This window comes from Neltuma alba, unplaced genomic scaffold, assembly GCF_004799145.2.
Source record: "Neltuma alba isolate B1F8T4 unplaced genomic scaffold, ASM479914v2 tig00003082_pilon, whole genome shotgun sequence".
NCBI classification, from domain to species: Eukaryota; Viridiplantae; Streptophyta; class Magnoliopsida; order Fabales; family Fabaceae; genus Neltuma; species Neltuma alba.
The window spans coordinates 505,159-518,848 of record NW_021633133.1 but is presented as its reverse complement, the minus strand read 5'-3'; the positions used below and the strand labels follow the sequence as shown (position 1 = coordinate 518,848).

General features: G+C 34.7%; 1 pseudogene; it reads right to left on the bottom strand.

Moving 5' to 3' along the window:
* The window catches only part of LOC114740249 (acylamino-acid-releasing enzyme-like), a 41,794-nt pseudogene that overhangs the window by 23,715 nt on the left and 4,389 nt on the right, over window positions 1-13,690 (bottom strand).

The following is a 13,690-nucleotide window of genomic DNA, read 5'->3' as shown; positions in this document are numbered from 1 at the left end:
TTTAAATTTTATGCCAATTACTTAGGATGTGTTTGGATTAGCAGTGGCAAAACTAACTTTTATTTCATCTGAATTTTACAAATGTGAGTTAGGATAAAAGTCAGTTAGTATAATATGATGTATATTTAGATTGATATCATAAAAAAGTCAATTTGACAAATTAAAACTTATTTGGATGATTAGTAGAAAAATAAGTTTATATATAAAATAACTAAAAAGAGACATAAACTTTATTCAATAATACATATTTATATTATATGTTTATAATATGATAATTGTTAGAGAATAATTAAAAATAAAATTATAAAAATAAAAAAAAGTTATTATTGAGAAAATTTTGAAAATAAATTTTAATTGATTAAATATATATAATGGATAAATATGAATATAAATTAAAATTTTTTGAAAAAATTTTGAACTAAATAATTTTCTTGTTAAAAATAACATAGTTAAATATTTTGTTTTATGTTAATTTAATTTAATTTCTTTTTTTTCCGTTTTATTTATTTCTTTTCTTTTCCTTCACCAACTACATCAGCTGTGAATTTAGATCTAAGACCCAACATAAAGAAGGAACACATGGGATTACCCCCCCGAGAAAAAACACATCTTCATTGACTATCTGGTCTTCTTGTTTTTAGTTCTTCCTTGCCTTTTTCAGACGGAGATCGCAAGTTGGAAAAGAGGATGGAGGGAATGAAAGCTTCTGGTCTTCTTATCAAGAAGGCAAGCTCGATGAACTGTGAGGATGCTTGAGATGGGGGCTAGTTCATGCGATTGGATCCTCTTCTTCAAGCGCAACTTAGAGAGAGAAAGAAGAGAGGTCGTTGTGCACTACTATGACTCTTCTTGTTCAGCTTTGATGAGCCTGAATGTGTGAATGAGAAGAGAGAGGAGGGGCAAATCTGGCTATGTAAATGCACCTAATAGCAAACTAACTTCTGCAACGCCCACTGTAGCCTCTTCTCATGTCCAATGGTGCCATGCTTTTTCTCCATAAGTCAGATGGAGAAAAAGCCAATCCAAACAAGCTTTATCTTCAGATAAGCCTCCAACCAACTTTTTCCATTTTCCCAGGCAGGTTTGGAGCTCTCAATAGAGATCCAAACACACGCTTAGTTCTCTCATACAGTTATATTGCATGTACCGTATCTAATGTTCACTTCTTCTTAGAATATCCCCACCGTCTGTTTCATCTAAGCTTTTCCTTGTGCCATGTGTGACTAATATTGTTATCAAACTTGTGAGTTAATTTGTTAAGTTTAATGTTTTTATGTTTTCAACTTATAAAATCATATTGAATCACTCTTAAACTTATATTAACTGTAAATTTGATTAAACTTACAAGTTTATTCACTGAGTTTATTATTTTTACGTTTCTAACTTACAAAATTATATCAACTTGCTTTCAAACTCATGTCAAATTTTTAAATTTGTAGGTTATGTTTAGTGATTTTATATATGAGTTTCATAGAAATTTTTTGTTGAATATAGTAAATTATGAATGTTGACGGATTTAATTTCAATTATTGAAATTTAAAATATATTTAAATAAAATTATTGTCATTTTTTATATTTTAATTATATGAGTTTAATATCAATTTATTAATAAAAGTAAACTCTTATGAGTTTATAATTTGAGTTTTACTATTCGAATTTATATCATTATCATGAGCTTACTTAAACTCATGAGTTTAATAATCTTGCTCATTAGATTATTGTTTGGTAAATCATCAATGTTTTCTTACCTCTATATATAGTATATCATCCATTTATGTTACAGCAGTATCCTAGAATTTATAAGTTTTAGCAGTGCCCTTATAACCCACTCCCCAAAGCGATGAATTTTTTTTTAAAATTATTTATGAGTTCATTCACAAGTTATGCATAACCGCAACTTATTAAAATATGTTATGAGAACTCATCTAATTTATTTATTGATTTATAGTAAATCATTGGAAAAATTATTTATAGGTTATAGGTAAGAAAAATTAAATATAAGTAGACCCTCGAATTTCATTTAATAGTTATAAATCAAATTTTTATATTTATAAGTCGAGTAGCATCATTTACAAATTAATGTTTACAAGTCAAATTTTTATATTTACTTTACAAGTTGAATTGGATTATTTGCAAACCAATCCTGTAATTATGAAATTCATTGAAACTTATAATATTAAATACAGTTGAGGAGACTTTTCTGTATTTAATTTTCTTAAATAGGATGTATTAGTGATTTTTCCTAGATCTTACCACGTCCGGTTCTTAATATAGGACCTCGTTTGACTTTTATTTTGGTCTTAAATATAAGATCCCAATCCATTTTGTCTCTAATATTTATACTTTTTTTTTTTCAAAATAGCTCTTCTAACAATAGTAGTTTTAGGCAATACACTTGATTAGCAAGGATATTTTAGAAAAGATAACACCTATTTATGACAAATAACCAACTTAACTTCTTTCTTTAATCTCTTCAAATTAGTCAACTAGCTATTATAATTAGGACCGGAGGTAGTACTATTTACAAGCTATTTCTCATGATTTAATTTTGTTATGCAATGTACAAGAAACATGTTTAATTTGATGGAGGCAAAATACATTTAATCGTCAATTTGAAGTTAGTCTCACCCATCTAGTTCATATGAGCCTCTAGCTAACCAGACAAAGATAAGAAGGAACTGTGACTACTTCTGCAGTTCTGCATGATGCTCATATGCTTCCTTTATCTTTAGGCGCCTCTTTTTTGTTGTTAACTCTGACACTTGCCTGCATCTCCGTTTTGAAGCAACTGGATTCTCTCTATTAAGTGGACGGTCCACTGTAATGATGTTATCATTGTCTTGGAATATAAGGCCATGGCCAAGAGCTGTACAAAAGAAAAAGATCAAGTCAAATCAGCAAGCGAGATATTTCTATAGCGTAAGAGAGAGTGTCTTATAATCAGCATCAACATGATAACTTTAGTAAGTCATTCGTATTCCATAGTCAAAGATAAAATTCTTGAATTTATAAAGGACAAACAATTGGGAAAGTATTAACCAAGGATGTTTTTATTAATCAAGATCGGAGAAAAATTAGGGGCTCGAAAACAATCAGATACTGTGTTAGTCTCAACCATAAAAAATTCCGACTAGGCGTATGATTAAATTTGATAAATTTTAAAAGTATAAGTTAACCTATATCATCAAAATTTAATACTACCTCTAGTCTTTAGTTAGTTATTTTTAACAAATATGCATCAGCTTCTCTAAACTACTTTTGTTTAATAATGTGTATTGAAATTACTCATTGACCAGAACCCTTTACAAAATAGCGATATTTTGAAAGAAAATTATAAATTTTAGAAACAAAATAGATTCAGATTTTATGAACCGTTTAGAACTGCAGGGAAAATGCAATAGAAAAAAAAATTTATTAGATCTGGAATCCGTGTGGAGCCTGTATTGATTCAAGGTCTTGGATTATTTGTGACCGTGAACATGTTCCTTCAATTTTATGATAACAAATTCATCTATTTATAAGTTTGATTCCACACCTCTGATAGTGTTTGATTTTCTCAGTCGCCTGTGCAATACCTGGATATACTCAATACCTTTTCATTTTCGTTTGCAGAACTTCTTGAACCACACCCCAATGCTAAGGAAGGATTCGAACTCAGATTGTGGTGTACAAAGAAGCTAAAACATCAGATATAGTTTCCATATTTTGATTATTAGTTGTACCAATAGAACTATTACCAAACAATATTTCCCCAATAAATAAATATATAACTAATAGATAAGGTTTATGTTGGATTTATCTACCTTTGAAGCGCATGAACATCATTAGGAAACATAATGATTTTAACTTCAACTCCCTTCTCCTTCAAAGCTCGAGCATACTGCCAAACAAGAAAAAAGAAAGAAAGAAAGAGCATGAAAAAAGATTAGTGTTCCCACATTTAAATGAAAATAAATAAAAGTTAAGACCATATGGTAAACATTGCACAGAGATGGTGGAAAGGGAATGTCATTCTATCAACGATGCCATAAGGGTTAAGCAAAAATAGAATAAGAAATACTAGAGAAAAATCAAAATGATCAACTGGTAGTTTTTCTTTCGATTTTCAGAATTTTTTTTTTGAAAACTTGAAATATATTAGGATGGAAGATTGGGATGAGTTTAAAATGTCAGTAGAAAATCATTCACTGTCCTCCTTACATAATGAAAAGTACATAATAACTCTTTAGATTGAGGCATAATCAAAATCAAAAATTTGGCATTAAATGTCTTGGATTAAAATGAAAACATTAAATCCCAATTTATTTTTGGAACTCAAAAGGAACATTTAGTAATTCTGATGTTTAGTTAAGCCAAGCATTGCGGTTACACAAAAATCAAGAGAGCCAATTAGTGTTGAAGCTCTTGTGTAAATTACTTGCAATCCATCAGGAATTGGAACGCGGAGATCTTAAGCCCCCAGTAGGGAAAGTGTCGGGGCCTTCACCTGCAGAAATGTTCAGAAAAGAAGTTTAGATGCCAGAAATCCACTGTATGTAGTAGGATATTTCATGCTTGTAACACCTAAAGATACTGAACCATGATCGGTGCGAAGTATAAGGTGACCTCACTACGCAAGCCCTTTTAATTGTTGCTAATGTTTCTGCAACTTTATAGATCAACATGGGGTTTTCAAAACATGAAAAGAAAACAACTACTTGTTGCTAATGTTTCTGCAACTTTATAGATCAACAAACTTGCTATAGCCAACCCAATTGCAGATCTCACTAGCTTTTGGCTTCAAAACCACTAGAAGCATATTACTATAAACCATAACCACAACAATATCAATATTGGTGAAAAGGCAAATGACAGAAATGAAAGCCTCACACACTAATCTTAATTGCCATGGAAAAATAGTTATACAAAAGTATTGAAGCGTCAGTTATCACAGTATGCAGATGTATTGCACCTGGCCAATCAAATGAGTTGTCAGAAAGCCACCCTGGGAAATACCAATGACCATAATCTTAGATGGACTAGCAAGACCCAAGTTGATGACATGATCTATGGCAAAGAGAACATCATTGATAGTGAGCATATTCGTTTTTTCTTGAAGGCATGGACTAATATTCAATTGTAAGAAAATATGATTCACAAACTTATGAACAATATATTTAAAAGTTAGATGAAGAGATGATATTGCAAAGAAAAGTTCATCAAGCAGATCAAGTTTTTAAGCATGACAAGAACTGTGCAAAGGAAAAAGGCAGCTGTTCTTCCACATGAAAATTCCAAACATGAAACATTCAATAAAAGGAGAAAGGTAAGGAAGTTTTATTTTTCATCATATTTTACAAACACATATTGTGTCATGGAATCTGATTTTGAGATGTCTCCCAAAGGGCGTGAACTTTTGAAAGGCTAACATGGATACAAGCTAAAATTTCTTTGTTCTACTAAAGAGGAAACATAAAGCCTTTTGCTGTGATCTTAACTGATAAGCAGCAACATGTGATAAATTTTCAAGAATTGAGCCAACTGATATTTTATACAATTAAAGTCCTATTGAGGCTTATCGTTGAATCCAACTGTCTTGGTCATAAAGTTCCACTGCAACTAACATGATAGTGAAAGATCACATTAAACATTCCTGGCATTCACTAATACTTGAAATTCAAGGACATTCAGAGCTTACCTGTAATTTACAATCAGTAAGCTGAATCCAACTGAAGATAGAAAAGCTAAAGATTTTGAAAAGGTTGACAAGAAGACATCATGTGGCCCTCCATGAAGGATCACAATTAATGGATCACATGCATCATTTTTCTTGGTTTTAGATGACACAAGGATGGCTTCATGAGGTTGACTAGCTCCTGGAATTGAAATTGACATGAAATTAGCCAAATATGAAAATCAAATACTTAGACTAAAATTAGAGTGAACTCCACGTAAGTAATCAAAACAATAAAATAAATATTAAACTTGTTACAGAAGTTCACAGGTGCCAAAGTTAGTAGAAAATGCTTCAAGAAAATAGACAATGTCGATCAATTTAACTCAGCACAAGCTTTCAATCATGGTGTCACAATTAAGTCATTTTATGATACTGTATTCTCTTGCAATTGTTATTGTACGTAGGCCCATTTGATAAATTAAACCAAAAGGGAAAAAAAAACTAAAAACCATTCCTCAAGGCATAGCTAATTTAAATCAAATGGTATCATAAAATGACTTAGCCTTATTATGGATGGCTTCGTATCCTCATGCAAACACAAAAAAATGTGTACATAGAATAACTTGCCATATCCTTAATTTATATAATGTCAACAGTTAATTATTCCATCCATTTTTGAGAAGCTAATCACATTAATTAAGAGAAATAAAAAATCTCAAAAGCTCATCACTCTTCGATTAAATATCAAGTGTAAGAATCCAAAGTGAATTAAATACCTTTTGCCAAGCTATCAACAGCATCCTTGACTGGGATCTTTACTATACTGAACTAGAGAGATGACAGAAATGATATAACCTAAATCCAAACTCGAATAATTCATTTCTAAACATTAATGATAGTTTTTGTTTCTGAAGATGATCCATAATGGTATTCCAAAAGCAAATATAAGAATCCTTGTCTAAGCATCTGAATATGGGACTTGATATTGATGACCACCTCCATGCATTACTTTCAGCTGCCTTCTCAATGAACATTCCATACTTGATTTCAGGAACATCTACTGGACTACTGGAAACTACAAAAAATAAAACAAATTAAAAGGATACTAGGTGTTTCTCCTCTTTAATTGGACATATTAAGAAGCTTAGAATAGTTATTACCAGTAGCTATATTGTTCTCATCTAGCATAAGAAGATTCCATGAGAAATTTGAGTCTGCTGGAGATATACATGATATTGTGCCACTGTAAAATGATGAAAGTATAAGCAAACAAACCTTACATAAATGGAATAAAGATGTATTCCCACTGTTATAGCTACCTCAGCACATTCACTGAAAGTAAAACTTGACTGTTGTGCTAGATGGATGATAGGATCATAGTGTACCTGTCAGAAAGCCATGGGTTATTGATCCAAAGATATGAAAAAAGAAAGGAAACTGATATGAGCTTCCCCAAACCCAGTCACAAAGGCGTCACTGGTTTCTCTTTATTTCTGATTGCCCCTTTGCATATATGGCTTTCCTTTATATATGGAAAAATAGATAATTGCAAATAAAATAATAACTAAATAAATAACAGCTTTTAGTTTCAAAACTTGCGGCTAACTCTAAGAAATTTCCACTAGACTCGCTCCCACCAACATTTAGCATTTAAATATTAAACCCACATTGCACAGTTACTGTTCACGTGTAGTAGTTACTATTCACGTGACTTGGTGTAGTAAAGATCCTCCTGGATCAAGGGTCCCCTTTCAACAAGGAACCACACTTGTGGGTTCTCATATTAGAATTGGAGGTGTGAAAATTGGGTTTGACCAACTTTATGTGTGTACCATTTTACAACACTTGGCCATTTACCCTTCTGTCCTACTCGAAATGATTCTCTTGTTCCACGTCACGTTGTAGTTGTCTTCCTCTCCAAGATGACATCTTCACTTAAAGGGGTCTCCCTCTGATACACTAAATCTTCCATAAAAGGTAGAGTTTCTCCAAGCTCTTCGTCCATCATAGAGGGCTCAAAGAGTTTAAGATACTCTACGTTAACCATCGAATATATATCCATATATAGAGGAAGTTCAAGTCTGCAAGCATTATCTCCAATCTTCTACAACACTTTGAATGGTCCATAACAAATGGGTTTGAGGTTTTTTCCTTCGCTTTTGAGACGATCTTTGCATAGATGAAGCCAAACTAAGTCCCCTTCTTGGAAGTCGGCTTTAACTTGGTGCCGATCATTTCGAATCTTATATTTTTATTGAGCTTTCTGCAAGTTATTTGCCACCTCCTTATGTAGTCGTTGAATCCCTTCCAAGAATCATTGTGCCTTCTCCTAAACTTTCTCCTTCTTAGTGCCTTGGACCGATGGTTGAATATTAAACTCCAAGTTAAACGAGCTTTGTGGTTGGAAACCCAAACATACTTCGAAAGGAGACTTCTCTGTGGAACCATGTATGGCTTGATTGAAGGCAAACTACAGATATGGGATACTCTCATCCCATGTTCTTGGGTGCCGTGAGTTGTAGCCCCTTAACAAATGGACAACCGTACGATTGACTGCTTCGGTTTGGTTGTCTGTTTGCGGATGGAAAGCGATACTTTGTTTAAGCCTCATATCTATCATCATCCATAAAGATTGCCAAAAGTGACTAAGGAATCGGCTATCACGATCAGATATGATAGAACTAGGTAGTCCAAAATACACCCAAACATATTGGAAGAAAGTTCGTGCTGCTTCTTCTCCTGTGATCATCTTTCTGCATGGCATGAGTATCACCATTTTTAGAAACTGATCAACTACCACAAACGAGTAATCATTACCATGACATGTCTTTGGGAGTCCACCAAGAAAATCCATAGCTATGCTTTCCCAAGGACGAGAAGGAACGGGTAAAGGAGTATACAAACCCAACTTTCAATTTGCAGGCTTGGAGGTACTGCATAGAACACAACCATTCACAAAATAGGCTACATCATATTGCATTTATGGCCAAAAAACCTAACGTCAAAGGTTTTGCAATGTTTTTGCCACTCTAAAATGTCCTGACACTTTAGAAGCATGTGCCTCACGTATCCAGCGTACTCGTTCAGCTTCCCTTGGGACATATAGAAGTGTTCCTTTGTAAAGAAGTCCACTCTATAACAGGAACTCAGATGGCTTCCCAATTGCAAGATTGGCTAGTACTTCTTGAAAATAAGGATCATCGGTGTACCAACTTGCATATTCTCCATGTAAAGAGCGTTCAATCTGCATAAAAGTGGACTGGCAGATAGAAGCTATCAAAGGACGAGATAGCATATCAGCAAGTTTATTATGAACCCCCTTCTTGTATTTGATTATCAAGTTAAATTGCCGCAAGTAAGTCATCCACTTCATATGACATGCTTGTTGTAACTTAGATTGAACCTGCAAGTATTGGAGAGGGCAGTGATCTGTGTGCACAATGGTCTCCTTGCCTATGAGGTAAACTCGCTAATGCTTCACAGCTTAATGCAAGGCAAGAAGTTCTTTGTCATATGTTGGGTAATTCTTTTGGGATCCTTAAAACAACTCTGAATGATACGTTATAGGACGGCCTTCTTGTAGTAAGATAGCACCTATAACGTACCCTGAAGCATCTGTCTCCAGTTTAAATGACCTCTGCAAATTAGGCAAGGCTAAAACAAGTGCCTTGCAAATCTTCCTCTTCAATATGAGAAACGTGTCCTCATGTTTTGAGGTCTATTCAAACTTCTGGTTAACCTTCTTTAGTGCATGTAATAGAGAAGCCAAAACAGAAAAATGACGGATGAACTTATGAAGGTATTGGCAAGCACCCAAGAAACTTCGAACCTTCGAGACAGATGTTGGTCTTGGCCATTCTGTGATGACTTTGACTTTATCAAGGTCAATTTGTAACTCACCACCACCAACAATGTAACCTAGGTACAACAAGGTTCTCTTACCGAACTCACACTTCTTTTGGTTTAAACAAAGTTGGTGTTGCTGCAATGTCTCAAACACCTTCTGTATATGCACTAAATGCTCTTCCCATAACCTACTATAGATCAAGATAAACAGTTACAAAATCATCAATAAAAGGCTGTAAGACATCATTCATAAGTCGTATAAAAGTGGTCGGGGTGTTGCAAAGTCCAAAAGGCATCACTAGCCATTCGGACAGCCCTTAACGTGTTTTGAATGCCGTCTTCCAAGTATCTTCCTCATGTAAACGAATTTGGTGATAACCAAATTTCAAATCCAATTTAGTGAAGACGATTGCATGGTGCAATTGATCTAACAGGTCATCTATGTGAGGAAGAGGGTAGCACTTCTTCATGATAATCTTATTTAGTGCATGGTGATCAATACACATATGCCAAGCTCCATCTTTCTTAGGAACAAGAACAAATGGGGACCCACATAGGGAACTACTTGGCTTAATAACACTATGCTCAAGTAGTTCATTGATTTGTCATTTGATCTCTTCATTCTCTAGTACTAAATTTTGGTACAAACCAAGGTTAGGTAGTGGCAAATCTGAGACAAGATGGATTTCATGCTCCGCTGGTCGCCTTGGTGGTAGGTCATGGCTCTCTTTAAAGAGGCTGGTATATTCCTCCAACAGATTCATCAGTTCTTTATTATTTTCCCTACATAACAAGATTAGAATAGGCAAACAATAAACATCTAAACATACCGGCCGAATCATTACTAACACATATTTTTGGGAGGTGTTAACGACACGTTTTGCTTAGCTCTCTGTGACCAAATCGATCGTCTGCACAGGTTTCTCACTATTAAGGATGAATTTCTTGCCACCCTTAGTTAATTCATATTCTTGTGCCCTACGGTGGTAATGAGCATCACGATCATAGAGGAAGGGGTTGCCAAAAATTATTTGGCAAATATCAAGTGGTATACATCACATTATACCTCATCAATATAGCTGGACAATATTGCAAAACGTATTGTGCACTGAGTTAATTTGTCAGTTCACAGCATTGGTGATCTACCCTAGTGGGTAAGATCGAGGGTGTGGGGTTGTCGTCAAGCCGAGTCTCTGAACAAGCTTCGTTGAGATGAGATTTTTCTGACTACTGGGATCAAATATTGCAGATATAACTTCCTTCTTCACCTGAATATTAATAGTGAATAATTCTTCTGCTGAATTTTAAGCACCCGTTGGACTCGAACCTATCTCCTTCGGCATTGCCATCAAAGATAGGGTTGGGTCCGCTTGGTAAACTAAGCTCAACTGCTCGGGTTCGTCTTTCAGACAGTTTGACGTAGTTGCCACGACACTCCGACGATGGTTATCCTTCTTTCACTTTTTAGGAAAAGGCTTCGGATGAAGTTTCCAACACTTCACTTTATCATGTCCTGTGACCTTGCAATGCTTACAAAACTTGTCAGAGGATATAGAGGGGGTTGAGGATTTAACTTTACCAGAATTTTTCTGGTACTTTGGTTTTGGCCTACTGTCTCCGGTACTCTTCTCACTTCGAGGCTTATTTTTCTGTTCTATTGCCATGGCCATCATACATGCACTCGTAATATCACGAACCTGGAATAATTTCAGCTCTGCATTAATGGTACAATGTAGTCCCGCCATATATTTTAGGTACATCTGCGAGTTCGTTAGTGAGATGCTGAGAGCCATTGCTTGTCATCAAAACTCGGTGGTATAATCTTGAATAGATTGGTCACGTCCTTGTTGTAGCTGATGCCACCGATCCCACCTTTCTTGAATGTACCCTATCGAGTAGAACTCCTATCAAAGTAGTTGTTTGAACTTACTCCACGTTAGACCCTCAGCTTCACCGCTTGCAACATGGGCCTTCCACCACATTTTTGCGTGGTTAGTCATCTTAAGTGGTGCAAACATGACTCTTTGGTCGTCATGGTATCCCCATATAGTGAAGTACGTCTCAAGCTTATTGATCTAAGGGTCTAGCTTGTCGACATCAATCGACCCATCAAAGGTTGGTATATCGATCTTGGCTTCCACCTTGAAAGGCTCCCTATCGCTTTCTGCATCATCATTAGCTTCTATGGATTCTTCATCGTCATCCCCATCATAGCGATGTGTTCGAACTTGGCTTTTAGCTTTGCCACCTTTGACTTCAGGGTGGCCATCTTCTCTTGGTCATCATGAGAAGTGGTAGCTTGCTATTTGATCCAGTCTAGGACCGTGGCCATGTCCAAGGAGAGCTTAGCAACTTGGTCTGTCAAGGTGGATTGAAGGGTGTGTTTATCACCTTCCATGGCTACGGATGTTTCTGGTGCAGTAAGGGTTGAATGGTGTACCCCTCGAAAAGTCGAGAGTTGTCACAAATCTTCTTTGTTAACGCTATAACCAAAAGGGGTCTTCACCATCCACAGTCAGGAACGGTGCTCTGATACCTAACTTGATCCAAAGATATGAAAAAGAAAGGAAACTGATATGAGCTTCCCCAAACCCAATCACGAAGGCATCACTAGTTTCTCTTTATTTCTGATTGCCCTTTTGCATACATGGCTTTCCTTTATATATGGAAAAATAGATAATTACAAATAAAATAAATAACAGTTTTTATTTTCAAAACTTGTGGCCAACTCTAAGAAATTTCCACCAGACTTGCTCCCACCAACATTCAGCATTCAAATATTAAACCCACGTTGCACAGTTACTGTTCACGTGCATGCAGTTGCTATTCACATGACTTGGTGTAGTAAAGATCCTCCTGGATCAGTTACTATGGATAGTTGTACAGTAGAGCCCTTAAAAGCAACCATCCTCAGCACACATCACAATTAGAATATTCAAAGTCAATTTTAAAAAGTTAGTATAAGTAATTATAATAACTATTGCAAGGAACTACACAGATTAAAATTGTTTCATAAGTTTCCTGTTAAATCTAGAATATATCCTATATCAAATAAGAGAAAATGTAAGCAAACCACACATGACCTGAAGAGCTGATCATCTTGTAAGTATATTAAAAGGCCACCTTCAAATTTTTGCTTATAGACAGAGATCCTAAGACCAGAATGAACAATATGACAAATTGAACACTAGGTAATTTGCAACTAATACCATTGACCACAAAAAAAAGGGTTTGAAAGAAACAACCAGGCAAGAAAACAAATAAGTTTATTGAATATAATACTTACCACAAATTTATGGAGTAATCATATTCATCTGACAAGATAATTAATACTTTTGTCCTGATGCTTGCATTCCTTTCTCTCATTAAAGTAAACATTATGTAGGAAAAACATATTTTCCAGTAGACCAAAGTCCCAAACCCCCACAGATGAGAAACCGTATAAGGAAATGAGTATGCATTTAAATTAAGAACTAAGAGTATGTTAAGTCATACCTATCTTGGATGTTTTTGCAACATACAAATATTCTATGTTGAGATATTTTTAAGGATATCTTGAAAGGATGTGATAGCCAAGAAGCTTGTATACATAAGTTATATAAACAAAATGAAGTTTCAAATGCCATAAGACATGATAAAGCACCAAGCAATCAAACTAATCACATTCTAATTTAAAAGGTAATATAGGAAGAACTTACAATATCAAAAAATTTTAGAAATTGGTATATTTCCCTATTAGTTGGCCAATCAATTCTATGAAGTAAATTTGTTGCAAGATGGACTCCAGAATCTACGGAACAACTTGCAGATAAAAACACAAGGAATTTCCATCTGGGTTGGTAGAAATTCAAGAACACCAATCAAAGTTATGGAAATGTAGTTGATATACTAATATTGTTTTAACTTTTAACAATTAGTGTAGCATCTTGCAGCACGATGCAAAAATACAAGGCAATTAGTTCTTCTATGTGTCAACACTGAAGTAGGATTATGACATCAGCAGTTGACTTTGCCAAGAAATCACATTATCAATGATTCAAGTAAATGGATATTCTTTTTGGCTTATGCTCTCAACACGATAATTATGGACAGTTAGCCACATTCTTCCAGGATGTGTATAAGTGTTCTTGTACTATACTTATTCCTTCCATAAATATTGATATGGCTGGTTGTATGTTTATTATTCTT